Genomic DNA, 20,757 nt, shown 5'->3' with positions numbered 1-20,757 from the left:
TCTCCCCATCTCCCCTCCTTTACGCGCCCGCTCGCCGCTCAGCCCCTTCCTCACTGCTCAGCATCCCTGGTCCACGGCCTCCCTCCTCTCCACTTTGCATAGCCCCGCCTCGTGGGGCGGAGCTGGGCGGGGCCACCGAAGACCGGACCCAAAGGCTGTACCATCGGCTCCGGCGGCTTTCATTCTCTTCCCCCCGCCCGCCCGCCGCCCGCCCGCCCTTCTTTGGGTGAGTCCTCCTACCTCCTGCCGCTTCTTGAGCCCGCAAAGGACACTGAGGCTGCTGGGGGCGAGCGGTTCCCCGGAGCTCCGGCTGCAGGGTTCCGCTGCTTCGCTTGGGGCCGGCGGCTGCGGTGGGGATTTGGTCAGGCGCCTCGAGCGGATCTGGGCTGCTTGCCGCTGAGCCGCGTTAAGCGAGTGGCGGAGCAGCTGCGGCTGGTTCAGAGCGGCTCTTGCAGCGGGTCGCTTCGCGGGCGCGTCTGGCACCTAGGCGCCACCATCGCTGCTTCGGAGCCGCTGCAGCCGCGGCAGAAGCACCCAGGAAGGAGGTGGGTAGCTTTTTCTTCTTGTTCTTGTTAGGGATTGATGCGGAGGAGACCCCGCGTCTTACCTGAAGAAGCGTCTAACACGTATGTTCGAGATCGTCTCCTAGGCTGTGCCTGAGTTATTTCCCCCCCGTGCGTTTTGCTGAACGCAAAAAGAGAACTTCCAGCTTTTTATTTCAGAAGTTTAGAAGGAAAGGGCTAATGAAATGGCCTCGGGGCTCTCACCTGTGGAAAACCCTACAGGTGTGGGGGCATGGTTATGCAGACGTTCACACGGTCCGTCAACACGTGTAAGGAGGAAAGGATGGGGGTCCTCTCTCCCTCTTTCTGCAGGGGAGAGAAAGGAGGAGTGACACTCTGCACATCGTTAGAGGTTCTCTTGCCCTCATTGTGTTGGCTGATGTAGGGCAAACTGGAGTGTATTTGGGGTTTGAGCCTTTGCCTCAAAAGAAGCCCAGCATGTAAGCAGACCTTATGGGAAAGTGGGGATAGATTGGAGGCTCTGAGAACTGAAGTGGGTTGGACTAGATGACCCTTGGGGTTCCTTCCAGCTCTGCAATTGTATGGTTAGGGGATCCAAATCCATACAGAAACAGAAAAAGCATTCCTAAAGCTTTGCATTCATATAACGGAGCTCCAATGCGTTTGAGACTCCGCCTTTCTTCCTTGGCTTCCTTAGAGTGTGTCTGCATATATGCAATAATGTGTGCATATTCATGTTTCCTTGGTGGCTTAAGGGAGTTCTTCTGCTATGGATGTTTCAATCTCTTAAGCCGTGGGCAGGTGCAGTGTACATTTCTCTCTCTCCCATGTGTGTTCCTGCTCCTATTGCATGCATTATTCTGCCCTGGTCTTCTGCATAGCTCTGGTGAATGCATAGCAGTTATTTCCTGACACCCTTTTGCTATTTCCATTCCGTGCCTTCTCCAAATATCCACAGGAGGGAAATCGGGTTGGGGAGTGTGATTGAGGGTGTCGTAATGCCACCGCTGTGTTAGCAAATGAGGGGGATGCTGGCATGGGAGCTTGGAGAGGGAGGACTTGTGTGGGTGAGGCAGGGCAGAGATGCAGAACAGTTGGGGAAGGAAAAGGAGACCGGGGGGGGGGGGGCATGATTTTGGAATTAGTCCTTTCTGAAACATCAAATTTGAAAGTTATAAAATGATTTTACGTTCATGGACGTATGATTGTATTTTTATGTGCTTTCATCTAAGTTGCTGTCTTCATTTGGAATAAGGTGACATTTGCAATAACATGCTCAGTTCTTTTAAAAAATATATCCTTCCCCTAAGCAAAGCAATGTTAGGAAGGGTGATGTATGAGTTAAAACTTAGGGATAGGAGGTGTGGAGACAGGGAGGAACCTCCTAGCTTCAGGTCAGCTATACAAGGGTTCTACTCCTTTGACACAGCTGCTTACTGATGTTCACTTTTAAGATAAGTAAAGTGAATATACATGCAGAGACTGTGCTCCAACCTGTGTGTGTTTAAACTGACTTTATCAACATACCATGCATAGGCTCTGTTCATGTAATCCCTGACCATGCCAGTGCATATATCGTTTGACTGTTTGCAGGATCTGTTTCCAAGGTCAATTGCATGTGCATCATTTGGGGACAGGGACAGCAGGTGTGATTCTAACACCACCACCTGTCACAAACCCAATATGTGGTCTGGAAAAGGGCTCTGTATTCCATTCCTCTGCAGCTTTTTGAATTGTATATGATTGTAAGCTGCTTTGGGGGTATTTTTGCCTTTCAAACTGCAAAAGTCTATTCAAACAAACTTGAATGTTAGGAACTTGCTTCTTCAAATAGGTTAAGAAGCTAAGGTTCTCAGTAAGGGCATACCTTTTCTGCATTAAATGCCAAATTAGATGTGGTATTAGGAAATATGAGCTGCACTGATAGTGTATCCTAATGTACAGTGTGTTTGCCTGTTCTGAGCACTGAATGGGCCTGTTAATGTACTCAAACCTGTCTCCTACACACAGTGATGATTAACTTGCGTTATTTCACTTGCACATTCACAGCTGATGAGAATCATCCAGTTGAAACTGCTGTGATGTCATTTACACTGGGCCTGGGCAGGCCAAGGCATTACAGCCACCATGGTTGTCATCAGTTGCTATGATGACAAAATGAGCTTTGACACCCTTGGGCCAGGCAGAGTACTGCAGAGGGTGCACTTGGGAGATGTAGCGATTTTATTAGGGGGGGGGGACTTGATGGGCAACTTTTGCTAAACGAAGCTAGATCTGCAGTTTCTGCATGCCAGAAATTTTGAATAACCCCCCCTTGCTTATGTAAATCAGTGAAGCTGGGTTGATGAGGGCAGGATAGCCAGCATGTTTCCATATGTAAGTGATGCCTACTGAGTGGGTGCAAGAATCAGAAGTAAGGATAAATTTGTGATGCAGGAAGCAGAGGGGGAGGTTGCAATTCCGACAGTAGGCTATGTGCCCTCCCTTCCCTTGCACCCTTGACCTCCTGAAGGTATTTTGGTGATAGATGAAGTTGCAAACAAACAAATGGATAATCTAGTTCAGTCCTCCTACATGAAGGAGGATAAGGCTGTATATGTTAATCCTGGTGTACTACTTTGGGACAGGAGGGCAGTTTATTCCATTGCACGATTGGCTTTGGGTGTTATCACTTTGCAGAGTTTCCATTATCGCAGAGTGGCAGTCAATTTAGAGGTGTGGTTTTTTTCATTTTCCTTCTGCCATTCTTGTGCTTTCACTTTGCTTCACTTTGAATTTTCTTCCACCTTAACTGCGATCTAGGCACCATCTTGTAGTTAAGCAAAATGTGAGTGCTTTTTTATTTTTAAAAAAATGAAATCGTGTTTGAAAAGTAGGGAGCATCTGGGATTGATTGCTCTATTGCAGTTTTCCACTGAGTCTCTCAAAGCGAAAATGCCAATGTAAAAATCTAATTTGGGAGAGGAAAGAGAGAGTTTTCATGTCTTGGATGATGTATGTTGTCTCAGTACAGCATCTAAGCCGCATTAGGAACAATCCTATTAAATTTTTTTCATTTAATGATGAAGTTCATCATTTATATAGCACTTACGGTAATATAATAAAGTATGTTAGAATAGCATTTTCCTCAATAAAACACAATGAAATTTGCATCTTCCCTGGCCTTGTTACAGGTAGGATGCTAAAAACACAGGTGGACATTTATAAATAAAATAATAACTGCCTAACCTAGTGGTGAGAGCCATCCAAACTATTGGGAACTATTAATATTAACCACTCTCAGTACGTATAAAAAGGTCTTGGTTCTGAATCACATAGGCAGGATCCAACACCTTATTGTTGTAGTTACTATTTACTTATATGTCTTGCTTTTCCTCTAAGGAGGTCAAAGTAGCACATATGGTATCCTTTCACCTCCCTTATAACTTTACAACAATACTGTGAGGTAGGTTAGGCTGATGGTTGTGAGTGGCCCTCTGTCATGCACTGAGTCAACAGTGGAGTGGAGATTTGAACCTAAGCTTCAGGGTTGTTGTGATGATACAATGGGATAGAAGGGAGAACCAAGGGTGCCCACCAACAGTAAGCTCCCTGGGAGTAGGGTAGTATAAAAATGTAGTAATTTCTCATCACTTCTGAACTGCAGCACTGAAAGCGCTTTCTGTTTCCATAAGGGTGCTGAAATATCTGTACAGCAGTACTCTCTCGATCAGCCTTGGTTATAGGAGCTGTCCTATTGGCAAAATGAGTTTGGGTTTGTCTGCTTTGAAAGCCATGTCTGTGTGGCCTGCCGATCTGTCACAGCAGTCACGGAATGAGAGGTGCCTGTGAATTCACCCTTAAAACTACCTTTGGGAAATGGGGAGATGCCTCCAGGAAAATGTTATGCCTCTGTCTGCCCTTGCTGTTTTCATTAGATGCACAAAGGGCTCATTTCTTGGTAGCTGCAATGGTGTGTGTGTGTGTGTGTGTGTGTGTGGGGAATACTCTCTAAAACCATGGGTAGGCAAACTAAGGCCCAGGGGCCGGATGCGGCCCAATCTCCTTCTAAATCCGGCCCATGGACGGTCCGGGAATCAGTGTATTTTTACATGAGTAGCATGTGTCCTTTTATTTAAAATGCATCTCTGGGTTATTTGTGGGGCATAGGAATTCATTCATTCCCCCCCCCCAATATAGTCTCCCCCCCCACATGGTCTGAGGGACGGTGGACCAGCCCCCAGCTGAAAAAGGTTGCTGACCCCTGCTCTAAACTTAAGTATGCAGGACCCAAGCCACTCACAGCTTAACAGATCAAGAAGACAAGGATGACCCTGCAGCAAATGCTGCATGCAGATTGCTCATATTCCAGACACTGCATTCCATACACCTTCTCTCCCCCCCCAACCCACTCCTACACTAATTTTCCACCCCCTACTTCTGAACAGACACTCAGCAACCTCTAGCCAATGAATCTTCTCAGATAGTCCTCATTGAACTGTTAGTGCTTTTTCCACCCTTGGGTTTCTCCCCCTAATTATTTCTTTTCTTTTTCTCAATTCTGAAAACCTCAGGGTTACTCAAAGGCTTTTGGTTGTGTGAATGTTTTGCTTGTATAAGGATCCCCACTTGGATAATGAGCTCACTGTTAGTATTTAGGATGGTGATTAGAACCACAAAATTTGTTTTTGCAAATGTCATGTGTGGTGCAGTTCCTTGCATGCATACTTGGAAGACAGTTCTGCTTACTTCAGTGAGCCTCAGGTAAATGTGCATATTTGTTTATTGTTATTATTATTATTATTATCTTTTAAAACACATTAGTCATACCTTGTGTTGCGTTCCACTCTTGTTACGGACTTTCAGCTTATGAACGTGGCAAACCCAGAAGTGTTTACTCCTAGGTTCGCCGCTTGCGCATGTGCAAAAGCAATCTATGCGCTTCGTGCACGTGCAGAAGCTCTCGATCATGCTGCGCACATGTGCAGAAGAGGCGCTCTAGTTGCGGACATTTCAGGGTGCAAACGGCACCCAGAAATGGATTAAGTCTGCAACTAGAGGTACCACTGTATTTTTTCCTCCAGATAAAGAAGCTCAAAGTGGGTTTTCAGTGATAAAATATGCATGCAGTAAAACCAAACCCACAAGGTGCATTAAACAACCAATAGGATTGCAACCTTTATAAGTCCACTCTGCCCACACACCATGCATTTAAAGTACATGGTTTCTCCCCTTCCCCAAGAATCCAGGGAACTGTAGTTTAAGGGAATCCTGGGAGCTGTAGTTTAAAGGAACTGGGAATTGTAGCAGTGCAAGGGGTAAAGTACAGTTCCCAGGGCTTTGGAGAAGTAATGCACAGAGTCTTCATCCAATTCCCCACACAAGAGAAATGTCAGGAGGGGACACCTTGGTGAAGTACTTCTGTTGACCTGCACTGTTTTGAAATTCAGGCCCTCCAGTTTAATGTGGAATGTTTGGCACCCATCGCTGAGTCGCTCAGCTGAAGGCTTTTTCTCTGCCTTAGCACAAAGCAGGCAGTGATGCTCTGGTCTCTTGGTACAGAAACATTGCATGCATGGCTGAAGCTTCCTCATCTTCCCAGCATGAACTGCCTTTTGGACATTACACATCATTTGTGCATTTGCTTGTTGGCCTGTTCAACAGCATCCGAAGCGGCCACTGATTATGGAAATGTATCCTTCATAGGGCTTTCTTTGAAAACAGTGACCAGAAGCTGCAGGTAGCTTGGAGCAGAACTGCTTGCCTATGGATGGGGATGGCCTCAAACAGTACGTGGTGCTCCAGGGTTTGCACTGATTCTTTGATTCTCTTGTACGTACCTGAAGAGGTTTCAGATGTTACTGGAAGAATAAACAACTGGCCTCATTAGGGTCTCATCTTGCTGCTTTTGGGATACAGAACTCACTTTCCTTTTTAAACTTTTTACAATTATATTGAGTGCATCCTGTCTGCATCCTCAGCCAGACCCTGTTGCTTCAGAATGATGATTATTGCTCTTGGTGGCTGTAACTTTTAATAAAAATTATATTTTCTGTTCATTTGGGAATCATACTGAACCCACAAAAACTACCCTGGGGTAAGTGTGCTGAACCACTCTCCTGCCAAGTAGTTATTTAAACAATCACATAGCAGGTGCTAATGTGTAGTAGGACAGGTGTTCATGTGGTTGTCTTCATGTGCTTGTTATCTCCCCTTAATGCAAGTAGGGTCGGGTCACCCATCTCTGTCATTTGACATCCTGATGGCATCAAGGGGCTGAAAGGTGAGCGATCCTGCAAACACCTCAAAAGTTTATCTGCATGTGGGTGCTTGCTTTTCCAGCAGGATTGAACCCACTGCTCACTAATCTTCACCTGCCAGGGAGTCCAGATTGGCCTGTAAGACCATTTCCCACAAACCACTGACGTCTGCCCATCAGCTGACGTCACTAGGCGACATCAGCTGATAGTCAGTGGCGGACAGGGTTCAATCCTGATGGTTGCTGCCGTGACAGCACACTAACAAACTAGACTTCTGCAGCCAGCAGGATTAAACCCTGCTCCCTGCCCATCAGCTGAGGTCATCCAGTGATGTCAGCTAATGGCCAGGTGGGTAAGGCTTGTAGGAGATGGCCTCATGGGCCAACACAGATTCCTTGGCAGGCCAAAATTGGTCCATGGGCTGGAGATTTTCTGTTACATTAATATTCAGGATAGGACAGAAAACAATGTGGTATGTTCTTAGCTACATGGTGATGAGAGATAACATGTGTAATTTATCTCCTCTGCTGATTTATAGTGTGGCTCTCTTTGTCAGGACTCCTGTTCAGTGTGGTGGTGCAATTAGATGATCGTCAGGTTCTGCGTGAAACCAAAATGTTGCTGTTGGTGCTGGTAATAGAGGGAGAAACCTTTTGGTTTTTTTAGGAATGGGAGTGTCAAAAGGAAAGGAAAGTTAGCCCCATGCAGTGTTCGGAACTCCCATTGTTCTAGGCACATTTTGCGACAGGGAATTTCATTAGCACAAGCAGTTCTGAGCTCTGGGCACAGTACTGCGCCTAAGATTTCAGATTAAAACTGCCGGGTGGAAGGAAAGGAGGGCCTTTTTTTGCCTCTTCACTTCCAGCTACTCTCTTCAGGCTGGAGAAGAGACAAGGATATTAGGGAGATGGGCAGGGGAAGGACTACACCATGTGAAAAATGAACGTAATATTTTAGCTGCAATTCATTCATTTTCAGCTTTGTATTCTTGTTATTTAAAAAAGCGTGCCTAGGCATTCTGTTGTTGTGCCCATAACCTAGGTTTCAGGTGCCATTTAACTCATAGCTTTCATACCACAGTTTCTAACACTGGTCCCATGTGGAGGCTTGTTCAGAATCCTAGGCATAGAAATGAGCAGCATTGTCCCTTGCTCTTCTTAAAAATCTTTATCCAGCTGACTCATTTCTAACAAGGTTTCTTTATTAGGGAACTGACCTCGTGTGGATTCTGTTGTACTCATGGTACCAGCTTTATCTTGGCATTTGTCCCCTACTCCCCCTTTTTCTGCTGCATCATGTTTAGCCTGCTTTTTGCATTTGAAAGAAACAGTGTGTTTTAGTTAATGCCTAATACTGCACAGCCATCTATAGAGCCGTTTCATGCTCTCCTTTGACTGGATGCTGGTGTTTATGGAGTGCTTATATGCTAGTGCTTGGCTGTGTGCGGCTGGTCACGCTGTCTCTGTTATTTACATTTCAATAAGAATTGCATTTCTCAGTCATTGGTTCTCTCTGGTTGTACAGCAGCAAAACAAAAAAAAAAAAACACACTGCTGAATTGTTCTCTGGGCCTCGCCTCCATCAAAATCTAACTGCCGCCTGTCTATAAATTCACTTTGTGCCACCATAACTTGATTGGGGCCCATTTCCACTGAGATCCAATTTGATCCACTCAATAGATGGTGGCACTCAAGCAATAGTTTTGTCTGGGCTTTTGATTTAATGATGTTGCTTCCTACTTCTATCACCTGGTTTGTTTTGGGTGTATGGGATTTTACTGCAAATTGTTTTATGGATTTATTACATTATGATCCCACCTTTCTTCCAAAGGGCTCAGTTCCCCCCTTCTCTTTTTATCCTTACAACACACACACACACACACACACACACACACACACACACACAAAACACCCTGTGAGGTAAGTTAGGCTGTACTAGGCAGTGTGGGTTGCTGGCATCTGGGGGCAGGTGTTGTGCCCCCTGGTGGACTGGGCAGCTGGGAGGGTGTGTGTGGATCCCACATGGAGGGTGAATGGAACCTGCCTCCAACAGGCTCCTTGCCTGCTGCCTCCACCGACTTGCCCACTACTAGACCAACTTGCCTGCTGCTGTTCTTCATCTGCCAGGGCTCCATGCCTGTCATGGGGGTGCCTGATTGCGCCCCCTCAAAAATGTGTGCCCGGGACCATGGCCCCCACCCCCACGACACATTTGGCTGTAGGGGAACCACTGGTCTGGCAGATGTTTCAAAACTACAACTTCCAGCATGCATGGACCCAGATGCTGGGAGTTGTAGTTCAGTAACATCCAAAGGGCCCCAGGTTCCCCACACCTGCTGTCAGAGAATAGCTGGTCTAAGGTCCCCCAATGCATTTTCTGGCTGAGCAGGATTTTGAACGCTGTTATCTCAAGCAGATTATTATCTTATTATTATCAGATGATTATTATTATTATTATTATTATTATTATTATTATTATTATCTTATTATTATCAGATTATTATGTTATCATCGCAGGTGGCGCATGGGATGCAGGTGGCGCTGTGGGTTAAAGCCTCAGCGCCTAGGACTTGCCGATCGAAAGGTCGGCGGTTCGAATCCCTGCGGCGGGGTGCGCTCCCGCTGCTCGGTCCCAGCGCCTGCCAACCTAGCAGTTCGAAAGCACCTCCGGGTGCAAGTAGATAAATGGGGACCGCTTACCAGCGGGAAGGTAAACGGCGTTTCCGTGTGTGGCTCTGGCTTGCCAGAGCAGCGATGTCACGCTGGCCACGTGACCCGGAAGTGTCTCCAGACAGCGCTGGCCCCCGGCCTCTTGAGTGAGATGGGCGCACAACCCCAGAGTCTGTCAAGACTGGCCCGTACGGGCAGGGGTACCTTTACCTTTACCTTATCTCAGGCTCTCAAGTTGATTTGTGCTATGGAACCAGCAAATTTTGTACAATGTCCTTCAATATGGTGGTATTATTTTAGTTTGCCTTTCTTCTGAGTACTAAACCTGCAACCCTAAGCACACCAGTATAATTATGGAGTGAATAAACCCCATGGAGCACAATGGGACTTTATTCTCAGTTAATAAACTTAGGATTGTGCTTCGCATCCATTATTGTACCTTTCTTTTTAAAGAAGCACAGTTTCACTCTTTCTTGTTGGACTTCAGTTCTGTTTAGATTTTGTGATTGCATCTTTCTTCTTAAGCAAAAAAGACAATACAGAGCAAGGCGGGCAAAAGCTTCTCTTTGTCTGGCTCTGTGGTGAGGTTCAGGCTGTGCAACAAGAACACAGAGCTTTAATGCTGTTTCAGCAAGCAGCACACAAGCTAAGGCTGTGTTCCTACTCTGTTTACTGCGCACTCACTGGCTCTCCAGGGCTGAGTTCTCAATCTGTGCTCACAGTTACCCAAAATGCATATGTATCCCTACTTGGTTATAAAATGCAACTGTTTGATGTGTTGTTTCTTACAAACCAGCTTCACACCGACTAGAGCCCTTGAGCCATTCCTAAGTAATTTCTAGCCAACTAGTGAACACCTTGGCATAGGGTGAAGACATTCTTATCCATCAACATCCCTGTGTACACAAGCAGATATGGATCTAATGCTAATTAAGCTGCTCTGATGTGAACAGTTGCGGGGGTGGGGGGTGGGGTGGGGAGAGCTGTGATATGGTACCCTATTATAGTGGCAGCAGCTGCATCCTAGTTGTTAGCCCCACCTGCCCTGACCAGTTATGAGGGAGTGAGGGTGTCTCTGTTCTCACTGGGGCTCCTGCAATGGAGTCTGCTGAGTCCAAGGAGGAAAGTTCCACATCTCTGGGCTGGAAGAGCAGACTGGTGGAAGTGCTACTGGGGTTGTCTCTGCTCCCTTCCTGCTTCTTATTTGGAGTCCCTCAACTCTTGAAGAAAGGGAAGTTGCCTCCATGTTCCTGACACCATTCTAGGCTTTCCCCTTCATGGTTCAGGAGGACAAAAGTGTGAAAGGTGAATTACTTTCCCAGTATGTTTCCGAGCACAATTCAAAGTGTTGGTGCTGACCTTTAAAGCCCTAAACGGCCTTGGTCCAGTATACCTGAAGGAGCGTCTCCACCCCCATCGTTCTGCTCAGACACTGAGGTCCAGTGCTGAGGGCCTTCTGGCAATTCCCTCGCTGCGAGAAGCTAAGTTACAGGGAACCATGCAGAGGGCCTTCTCGGTAGTGGCGCCCGCCCTGTGGAATGCCCTCCCACCAGATGTCAAAGAGAAAAACAACTACCAGACTTTTAGAAGACATCTGAAGGCAGCCCTGTTTAGGGAAGCTTTTAATGTTTAATAGACTATTGTATTTTAATATTCTGTTGGAAGCCGCCCAGAGTGGCTGGGGAAACCCAGCCAGATGGGTGGGGTATAAATAATAAATTGTTGTTGTTGTTGTTGACTGTGTCCACCCTGAGCTTCTGGATGCTGGTGGTTTTTACCCTTCAGTTGTGATCCTGCCTCCCTTGGGGAAAGCAGTAATTGGAGACAAGCTATTGAACAAATGAATTTGTACTTTCCCAAACATGCCTCAGAGCAAATGCCATGGTGATTCCTTATGGATGAAAGGATACTAGTCCGTGTCAGGTGTGACCTTGGCTGTGGGGAGGTGGTGACATTTCTTTGCAAAGGGACCTGGGCTGAGCATAGACTGCCATAAAATGTTCTGATGCCTGAGGACCCCCCCCCCCAAAGGCCAACACTAAATGACATCCTTTACCCCATTCATGACAAAAAATACACTAAGAGGCTTAAGTAATGGACAATTTTTCTCTCTTTGATGCTATCCCAAGAAGGGTTGCAACTTGGGCAGGGTCTTCTCTCAGTGCTTGACACAGCTTTGTGTGGAATTTGAATGACTTTTGCTAGCAAGAAATGCTCGCCAGCCATGTTTAGGTTGATCCGTAAGCTGCCCCTAAATGGTTTGAAAACTGGTGAGTTAGCCTGCCCAGATTTCTAGTGCAACACTGGACCCCAGTTTTAATAGTAAGATTATTTTATTATTGTTAAGCAAAGGGCTTGGTCCTCACTGTGTCTAGCTCTCCTGAGTCGGTGCTTCTCAAAGTATTTGATGCAGCAGACCAGCAATTCTCCCCTTCAATGTGCCAGGGACCAGTAACCTATTTGTACTATATTAACATGTTAGCTTCAGCACAAAGCACATTTACTTCACCTTTCAACTTTAAAAGCCCCCTTTGTGTCAGAAGATAGTGCATCTTCTATATTCATAAAAAGGACACGGACAATTTCTTAAAAGGTGACAGCTTTTCCCATCATTTTACATAAAGGTAAAGGACCCCTGACAGTTAAGTCCAGTTATGAATGACTCTGGGGTTGCGGCGCTCATCTCGCTTTACTGGCCGAGGGAGCCGACGTTTGTCCGCAGACAGTTTTTCTGGGTCATGTGGCCAGCATAACCAAGCCACTCCTGGCGAAACCAGAGCAATGCACAGAAATGCCGTTTACCTTCCTGCCGGAGCAGTACCTATTTATCTACTTGCACTTTAATGTACTTTCGAACTGCTAGGTTGGCAAGACCTGGGACCAAGCAATGGGAGCTCACCCCGTTGCGGGGATTCGAACCACTGACCTTCCGATCGGCAAGCCCTAGGCTCATTGGTTTACACTGCAGCACCACCCATCATTTTACATACCCTCCTCCTTAAATTAGGGAAGATACAAAGGGTCAACAGTCTCCCCATTTAATAGAGGAAGAGAGAGGAGACAGGAGGGTTGTTCTTGCTGTTTTTGATGATCCTGGATTTAACTGGGAGGCTGTTCTATTTGAATCTGGGTAGTGGGGTAGAAGTAATGACCCCATTTTGACACTGTCCTGCATGCATGTATGTGGAAATGAGGAAGAAGAGAGAGGAAGGTGGCGGCGGCAGCAGCGGGATCTGCTGCAGGGTGTGGAGACCTGCACATGTTGGAAGGAGGGCGTGGGAAGGAAAGCAACAGTAAGTGGGGAAGAGCTCAGTAATCCTAGAGAGCAGGTGATAAGGATTTACAGGGTGTGTAGACCCTTTCCTGGAAGCAGAGCAACAGCCAATGGCTCGTTGACTAGCACTAGCCTGCAGACCACCACTCTGAGTGGCACATACTTTCCTAGGCCACTGCTTCCTCCTTCCACCAGTAAGAACATTCAGCATTAACTTATTGAGGGGGTGGGGAGCTGAGGATCTCATCACCATCACATACCCAAATTGCTTCATTGAAGAATTGTAATCCCTTCACAAGAGTCCAGTTGTACCTCGGGTTAAGTACTTAATTCGTTTAGGAGGTCCATTCTTAACCTGAAAGTGTTCTTAACCTGAAGCACTACTTTAGCTAATGGGGCCTCCCGCTGCTGCCACCGTGCCGCCAAAGCATGATTTCTGTTCTTATCCTGAAGCAAAATTCTGAAACCCAAGATACTATTTCTGGGTTAGCGGAGTCTGTAACCTGAAACGTATGTAACCTGAGGTACCACTGTACTTGGTTAAATCTAACCACGACCTATTCATTTTGCCCCCTACAAATTTTTGGAGAATTTTGGTCTAACCCCAAAACCTGGCCACCCTATTTATTGCAGCTTCAGAGGAGCAGAGAGAGAGAAACTTGAATAAATAGTCTTTATTTGATTTCAAAATAAATAAGTAGCAGACAGAAGGCAGTGGTCCAAGGTCCAATCAAGGCAATAATTTTTTCGGGGGGGGGGGCAGAAGTCCAGGCCCCCATTCAGCAGAATGAGCAGAAGGGTTCCCAAACTCAACAGTGCTGTCTTGCCACATTTTGAGGGAGATGAATAAATATTTATTGCCATTTTCAGAGGAGGAGTCTTGTAAGACCATTAAGCCTAGGGTTGTAAAAGTACCTAATTGCACCATGGTCTGAGTGGAAAAGTATTACTTGATAGTAGCCCAAATGTTTCGATTGGTTACTACTTATGTAAATCTGTGTAAACAGCTTGAGCTGTCTCTCACACTCTTTCTTAATAGGCATCTCTCTCAAATGTTGTTATATATGCACACACACAAAGCTCTTGATCATCTCCTGTCTAGCCTCGGTGGAGTAAATAAATTTCCTCATTCATTAATCATATCCATTAATCTTTCTGCCATTCTGCCACTTTTCTTGAGCTTCCTTTTGAAAACTGCACTGCTTCCTTGGTTTAGAAATTTTTGGCTTTAAAGCAGGATGTAAGCCATGGAATTCTGCATTAATTGCTCTGTATACGCACCCTAAATCTAAAACTTCACATTTTGCTCTTTCGGCCAAGTATAGAAAACTGGTTGCTGCTGGGGGGGGGGGGGGATATAACTGCATATTATGGTTCCAAGATATTGTTGGACTGTGGAGAGAGAGTGAATCAGTGTTTTATTGTTTTACAAAAGCCATGTGAGCAATATTGAGAAAGGGTCTATGTTGCATTGTCAATGGAGTGAAGATTTCTCAATCAGTCCTCCACTGTATGCAAACAAATGCAAAATACCCTTTCCTTAGACAACGACACTTTGATCGGTAAATAGTGGATTTTTTTTTGGAGTAGTGAACGGTGGCGCTGTGGGTTAAAGCCTCAGCGCCTAGGGCTTGCCGATCGAAAGGTCGGCGGTTCGAATCCCTGCGGCGGGGTGCGCTCCCGCTGCTCGGTCCCAGCGCCTGCCAACCTAGCAGTTCGAAAGCACCTCCGGGTGCAAGTAGATAAATAGGGACTGCTTACCAGCGGGAAGGTAAACGGCGTTTCTGTGTGCGGCTCTGGCTCTGGCTCTGGCTCTGGCCAGAGCAGCGATGTCACGCTGGCCACGTGACCCGGAAGTGTCTCCGGACAGCGCTGGCCCCTGGCCTCTTAAGTGAGATGGGCGCACAACCCCAGAGTCTGTCAAGACTGGCCCGTACGGGCAGGGGTACCTTTACCTTTACCTAGTGAATGGTGCAGGTGCCTATTCTACTCTGTTTTAGTGGTCAAGAGAGCATTCTACCTTCAGGACCATAATAGACATTAATTTCATGATTGCAGTTACTATGTGTGTCTGTTGTTAGGTCTGGAATAGCTTGAGCGACCTGGAGCCATTGGGTGCAGGGAATTCCCTGCAATGGCCATTGATAAAAAACATATTTCTGCATCTGTTATTTGGTTTTCAAGGGAAGCTCTCATTTACACCAGTTGAGGCTTCCCTTGCTGCTGGGGGCGGGGGGCAGGGAATTAATCCTACTCAGGATTCACTGTGGCTAAAGTTTCCATATAAAAAATATGCACAAATGCCATGCCCCATGTAGACCTTCTTGTCTGAGTTTTCACATCCCACATTCAGAATAAGCCCATATTTTCCATAAAGCTTTTGACACGTACCTGTAATCTCTATATTCTACTGCAACAAAACTTTGGTACCCCACCCTCATCTCGTTTACTATTCTTCATCCTCTTTTCTGTTTTGTAATGCACTGTGGATACAGTGTGTTTGCATGCATGTGCACAGAGAACTCCCATTTCCTCTTTAGCTGTGGAATCATGAAAATTTTCCAAGGTACATAGACCTAGTTACCTCCTTAGGCTCACGGGGACATAAAGAAAGCTGAAGTAAAGAAGCAGCCGCAGGATAGGAAAGGAACCGCCTCGTAGCCAACCACTTTTGTCAAGTTACACCTCCTGGGACTGATTTGCCAGCTGGATCACCCTTTAGGGAAACTTAAAGAGGCTTATTGCAATCTTACCCGAAATCTGTCTTCTCCAATTAGGCAGCTTGCCGTTCCAACTTCTTTCCATGTGCTTGCCTGTTCATCCATGCAGATGGATCTCTACCATTCAGTTCTGTGCACAATCTCTGCATTGCTCAATGACAGAAACATTCCTTCATTCCCCTTCTCATGTGCTGTAGCTTCTTGCTGACTTCTTAATGTATTTTTGGTCTGAGTATTTTATTTTGAAAGTTATCTCTTGAGCAGGGTTCTGGTGACTTTCTGGGTGATTTGGGCAGGTCTCTTGGGACCTTGGTCAGCAATTTTTTTTTGCTGGAGGGTTGCTTTGACAGGGGAGGGAGAGGTGGCAGAGATCAAAGCCCCATGCATCTCAAATGGGCTGCTTTCAGGTTGGGCGAAGCAGGTGGCATCAGCCAGTGGGCCAGATTTGGCCCAGGGCCCACCGATTGCTGACTGAAGAACCACTTGCACAAATATTAGATGGGGGACATCTGGCTTACGGTATTCCTCAGGCCTCTCTGGGGCTCTGTGTAGGATCCCAGGGAGCACCTCTCAGTTCATGCCAAAGCCTACAGCAGCCTTTCTCAACCTGTGGGTCCCCAGATGTTGTTGAACTACAACTCCCATCACCCCTAGCTAGCAAGGCCAGAGCTCAGAGATGATGGGAGTTGTAGTCCAACAACATCTGGGGACCCACAGGTTGAGAACCAGGTGCCTTGATCTGCTCCAGGGATGAGCCCAAGCATGCACACACAATTCTGCTGGTGGTTGCCTGTCTTAACATTTATTTTCAGGGGAACCACTGTTGCTTCATGACTACCTGCTTATTGAGCATTAAATGCAGCATCTGAACTTAGAATGGAATAAAGCAAGGCATTGAATCGGGAGTAGACAGAGGCAAGATGTCAGGAGGTCGCTTCTACACGACCTGTTTATTCAGCACAAATCTTGGTTTGTTTGCACACACTTTGCAGGGAAGTTAGAGGGTGTCAGCTGCTTGTTGAGCATTCATTCTGGTGTGTTTGCAGGGATGTTGTTTGGCATTGCATCAAGCTGTTGTTATCCCACATTGCCCAATGCATTTTCCTGTCACTTTCCTTACTGCAAAAAGTTTCTGGCATGTGATGGAATCCCACCTGCAAAATATTGACTGTCTGGAAGCACCCTGTCTTTACCCACCCATAGACTAAGAGCTGAACATGTATTTCTTCCTATTTTACTGAGATGCAAGCACAGATTGGAACTTATGGAATAACCTGATAAAGCAGGGGTTGCACCTCTCTCTCTCTCTCTCTCTCTCTCTCTCGTTCTCTCTCTCTCGGATTATTGAGCAAGTGCCATTGATGCCACCTCTGGTGACTTCTGCCCCAAGACAGAAAGAGAGAGAGAGAGTGCATGCTTAAATTTTCCAAGGGATCTAGGTAAATGGTGGATCAAGTAGAATTAGATTGAGCCTTGAAGCACATACTGTACAGCTGAAAGCAAGAAGTGGGGAAAAGTGGGACTCTTCCAACTTCATCCTTCAGTTCTCTCTGCTTTCCAAGGGAGAAAAAGGTAATAACTTTCACTGCCTTGTTACCAAGGGGATGGTGAGTGTGGTGGTGTCAGAAGCTTTTGCAGGCACTGGAGGAAGACCTTCAAGGACACCTTGCACCCACAGGCACTATACTGGTGACTTCTGCAAATAAAAATAAGGGAGCCCCCTCCCTACAAGGGTGCATTTCTTTTGGGCTTCAAAGTGCAGTTCAGGTGCTTGACTTTTAAAACTAGGTTACTGGCTAGAAACCATTCCCTTGAATCCTGGATGTGTGTAGGGTGATTGTATTTGTTTATAGTGGTAAGGGAAAATATTCTGCACATGCTCAATGGCACCTTTATTATTTTAACATTCCACCTTTATTATGTTACATTTTACATTCCAAGCTTCTCTCTCTGGCACTCCAAAACCCCGATGCATTATCGAAAATCAACATGCATTGCATATCATGCTTAAATGAATGGATATTCTTGGTTAGCTGAGCTGTTAATTGGTTAAAAGCCTAACCATCAGTTGAATTGAAACGCTTGGTTGATGTTTCTCAATTACTTGCACCTGTGGATCAGCCATTTCAAAACAAAAAGAAAATGTGGCATTTTCCAGATTTCCTAGAGCCTAGACTATATATCTGTGTGCATGCAAGTATACATGTGACAGTCCTGACGCCTGACTCCTTTGGTTCCCCACTCAGCACTGGCAAGCATCTCCTGGAAGGCTGGCCAGGATCCTGCATGCTCTTAGGTGGCAGCAGAGTGAAACTAAACCAGGACCTGGGCAATGAGGGTTACTGCTCCCCAGATCTATTGCACCTTGTAAAGTAGAGCTGCAGCAGCTGCAGCTGCTGCAGGATTCCTTTTCCTGGGGTTTAAGTATCATTCCGGTGCCCAGCTCAATTACTCAGGCCATGGATGGGAGCACAGATGAAAGAAGCAGCCTCATTTACAGAGCTCTTTCTGTTTGACCACTGCCTTGCAACATCCTTACTCGTGTGCCAAGGAAAGAAGCGAATTCATAACTCTCCTGCAGGGATGAACATCCGTATTTGTTCCTCAGTGCTGATTATCTTTTATACTGAAGGTCTCTTTAAGTGCTTGCACTAGAGAATCCATATTCTGCGAGATCTTTTTATCCTAGCTTGCTGCTTCTGCGAAGCTTTGCTCAAGCATTGAGCTCATTAGAAAGAAAAGGGAGAAAAAGACTCACGACCCGCATAACATAATTTAGGGTCCTTGGCAGGCATGCCTTTATGTTTTGGGAAATCAGACCTTGGACAATGGCCAGTTGTTGACAAGTCAGCTGTCAGCCAGCACCGATAATTTAATTCACTGCTTAGAGTATGACTAATGGAATTATTTGGGGGGTTTTTTCTCCCCTAAAAAAGAAAAGTAAAAGCTCACATGGGAGGGGGCACCTGATTGAAGAAGGAAACACAGTTAAAAATGCGGAGTTCTGAGAGGTCCAGTCCCATTTAATATAAATAAGACTTAAAATAATATAAATAAGTTCTGAAACAGTGGTTGTGATTCGTATTCATCAGGAAAATGCTGTGTAAGATTTCGAAGAAGGCAAAGAAGCCACTTGACCATTGTATTGCCAGAACGGCCAGATTCAGGGCTTCCATGAGGCATCTGCATTGCCACTGTTGGAAGTAGGATGTTGGAATGGAGAACCTCTTGCTCAAATCCAGTAGGTATCTAACATTCTTACTGCTCCTGAAATGGTTGTCACTGCAGGATGATCCATATTTCCTCCTAGGCTGAACTTGGATGAGGGTAGCCAACCTCAGGCCCAGGTGCCAAATGTGGCTCTTCAGTCCATTTTGCTTGGCCCTTGGAACACTCCCTTGGCCATGCCCCATCCCAAGTTAGACTCCTTGCCAGTCCTTCACACTCTCCTTTAGTGCTTTTGCCTAGCAGGATTGCATCCTTGAACTGTGGTGCTTCTTCATGTTTTCTGGATGGATGGGTGTATATGTGTATAAACGTATGACTTGTGTGTGGCTGGAATGTGTGACCACCATATATGAAGATGCTCTGTTTATTTCTGCCCTTGGTGTTGCGCTCCACTGGCATGCAGGCTCTGGAAGAATCTCTACAAGGGAAAATAGTTTGCGGGCTGAAAAGTGTCCCCCACCGCTAGGCCTGGGTGATGTATCGATACATCACCCAGAACCGGTTTGAGGGCCAGAGCATGGTGGTGCCTTCACCCACCTCCCTCTCCTGCCGGCACTTGGAGAAATGAGCTGCATCTACCCCAGCCTGTGAGGTGCTGGGGTGAAACCGCCACCGCTTCTACCAAGAAAGCAGAGGTGGTTTCACTCAGGGGGCTGGGCCCAAGGCAGCTTGTTCCTCCCTCAACTTTTAACATTGTGATGTATTGCTATATCACGATGCTTGGCTGGTGGTGATACATCACGATGTTGAAAAGCTGATATCACCCAGCCCGGCCTACTACAGTTCCTAGGATTGTATCCAATGCTAGTCCTATGCTGAATAGATCTATTGAAATTAACAGACATGGCTATGTTGTATTAATTCCAATGGGTCTACTCTTGGTAGGATTAGCATTGGCTACAACCTCTGGGTATATACACCATATATTTAAAGCTCATGACTTCCACAAAGAATCATGGGAAACAGTAGTTTACCCCTCACATGCCCTTAACAAATGACAGTTCCTAGGATTCCTTGGGGGTAAATCATATGCTTCAGATGCATGTTGTGCATGCATCCCAATTCTCTAAAGAGCACAGAAGAGGCAGAGTGGAGGCAGAAATCTAAAATCTTAATTCACTTCCACCCCTCCATGAGAGCAAGTTGTCCGCTAGGGAGCTCTCCTTGGTGCTGCAACAACTGAGCTGCTTTGCCCTGTGGACTCCTCCTTGACCAGAACAGGACAACATGGGGCTTTGGGGGCTTCTCATTAGCTGCAGTCTTCAAGGTGCTCGTGAAAGTTGCAGGCCATACAAGGACTGTGAAATCCAACCCGCTGAGGGCGAAGTTGGCACACACATTTTCAGTTGTTATGCCTTCTGGTTTTGGACCAGTTCCTCTGCTTCTGGATCTGTGCTGGTAGCAGTAAGCCAAAGGCACAAGATGTTTCTGTGTAATCATTCGTTACATTGCTGCTGCAGAGAATGAGCATCCAACAATCCTTTAGGAAAATGAAGGTGGCAGATCCAACTGAAAAGGTACCAAGATTCAAGGAAGAAGTGTCCTTTTTTCCTTTTTCTTTTTGGCTAGGTGAAAGTTTTGAGGGAAGTGAGTGCAGGGAAGAAATGTGATTAGGGAAGAGACGTGAACATGCAAAAAGACTTTGCTGGAGAACTTGAAAAGGCTTGATGTGGGGGAAGAAAATAAATCGTTAAATGTCTATTAGCAGCCTCCACTGAAATTTTGAAGCAGATTATCCTGCTTGACATTTCTCCTCTGGTACTGTGGAAAAAGTTAGGCAGAGAAGATTGGGAGGTATCTAGCTAAATAGATCCAGCAGTGCAAGAATTTTCACTGGTGCAACAGAACAACATCTCCCTGTGCAATGCTGTGCAATGCCAGGTCAATGATGAATAAAACCACTGCCATCCACGACCTGATTGTGGATGGAGGATTTGACCTGGCATGTGTAACAGAGACCTGGTTGGATAAAGCCTGTCCTTGCCGCTGCTTGTCCACCAGGTTTCTCTTACACACAGCAACCCAGGCCTTGTGGGCGGGGAGGGGGGGTTGCAGTGATTTTTAGGAAGTCATTAGTTTGCACCAGGCGTCCTATTGGAAAGA

General features: G+C 46.2%; 1 protein-coding gene across 1 annotated transcript in view; it reads left to right on the top strand.

The window, feature by feature from the left end:
• Nucleotides 1-220: 220 nt before the first annotated feature.
• PPP1R16B (protein phosphatase 1 regulatory subunit 16B) overlaps nt 221-20,757 on the top strand; it is a 109,930-nt gene continuing 89,393 nt past the window's right edge. The window contains exon 1 of the mRNA XM_079979376.1: nt 221-545. The gene's annotated coding sequence lies outside the window, so the exon portion shown is untranslated. The remainder of the gene's footprint in view (nt 546-20,757) is intronic.

The sequence above is a fragment of the Podarcis cretensis genome (genome assembly GCF_951804945.1).
Source record: "Podarcis cretensis genome assembly, chromosome: 6".
NCBI lineage: Eukaryota > Metazoa > Chordata > Lepidosauria > Squamata > Lacertidae > Podarcis > Podarcis cretensis.
Note: the sequence above shows the minus strand (reverse complement) of the source record. Positions and strands in the feature narration are given on the sequence as shown.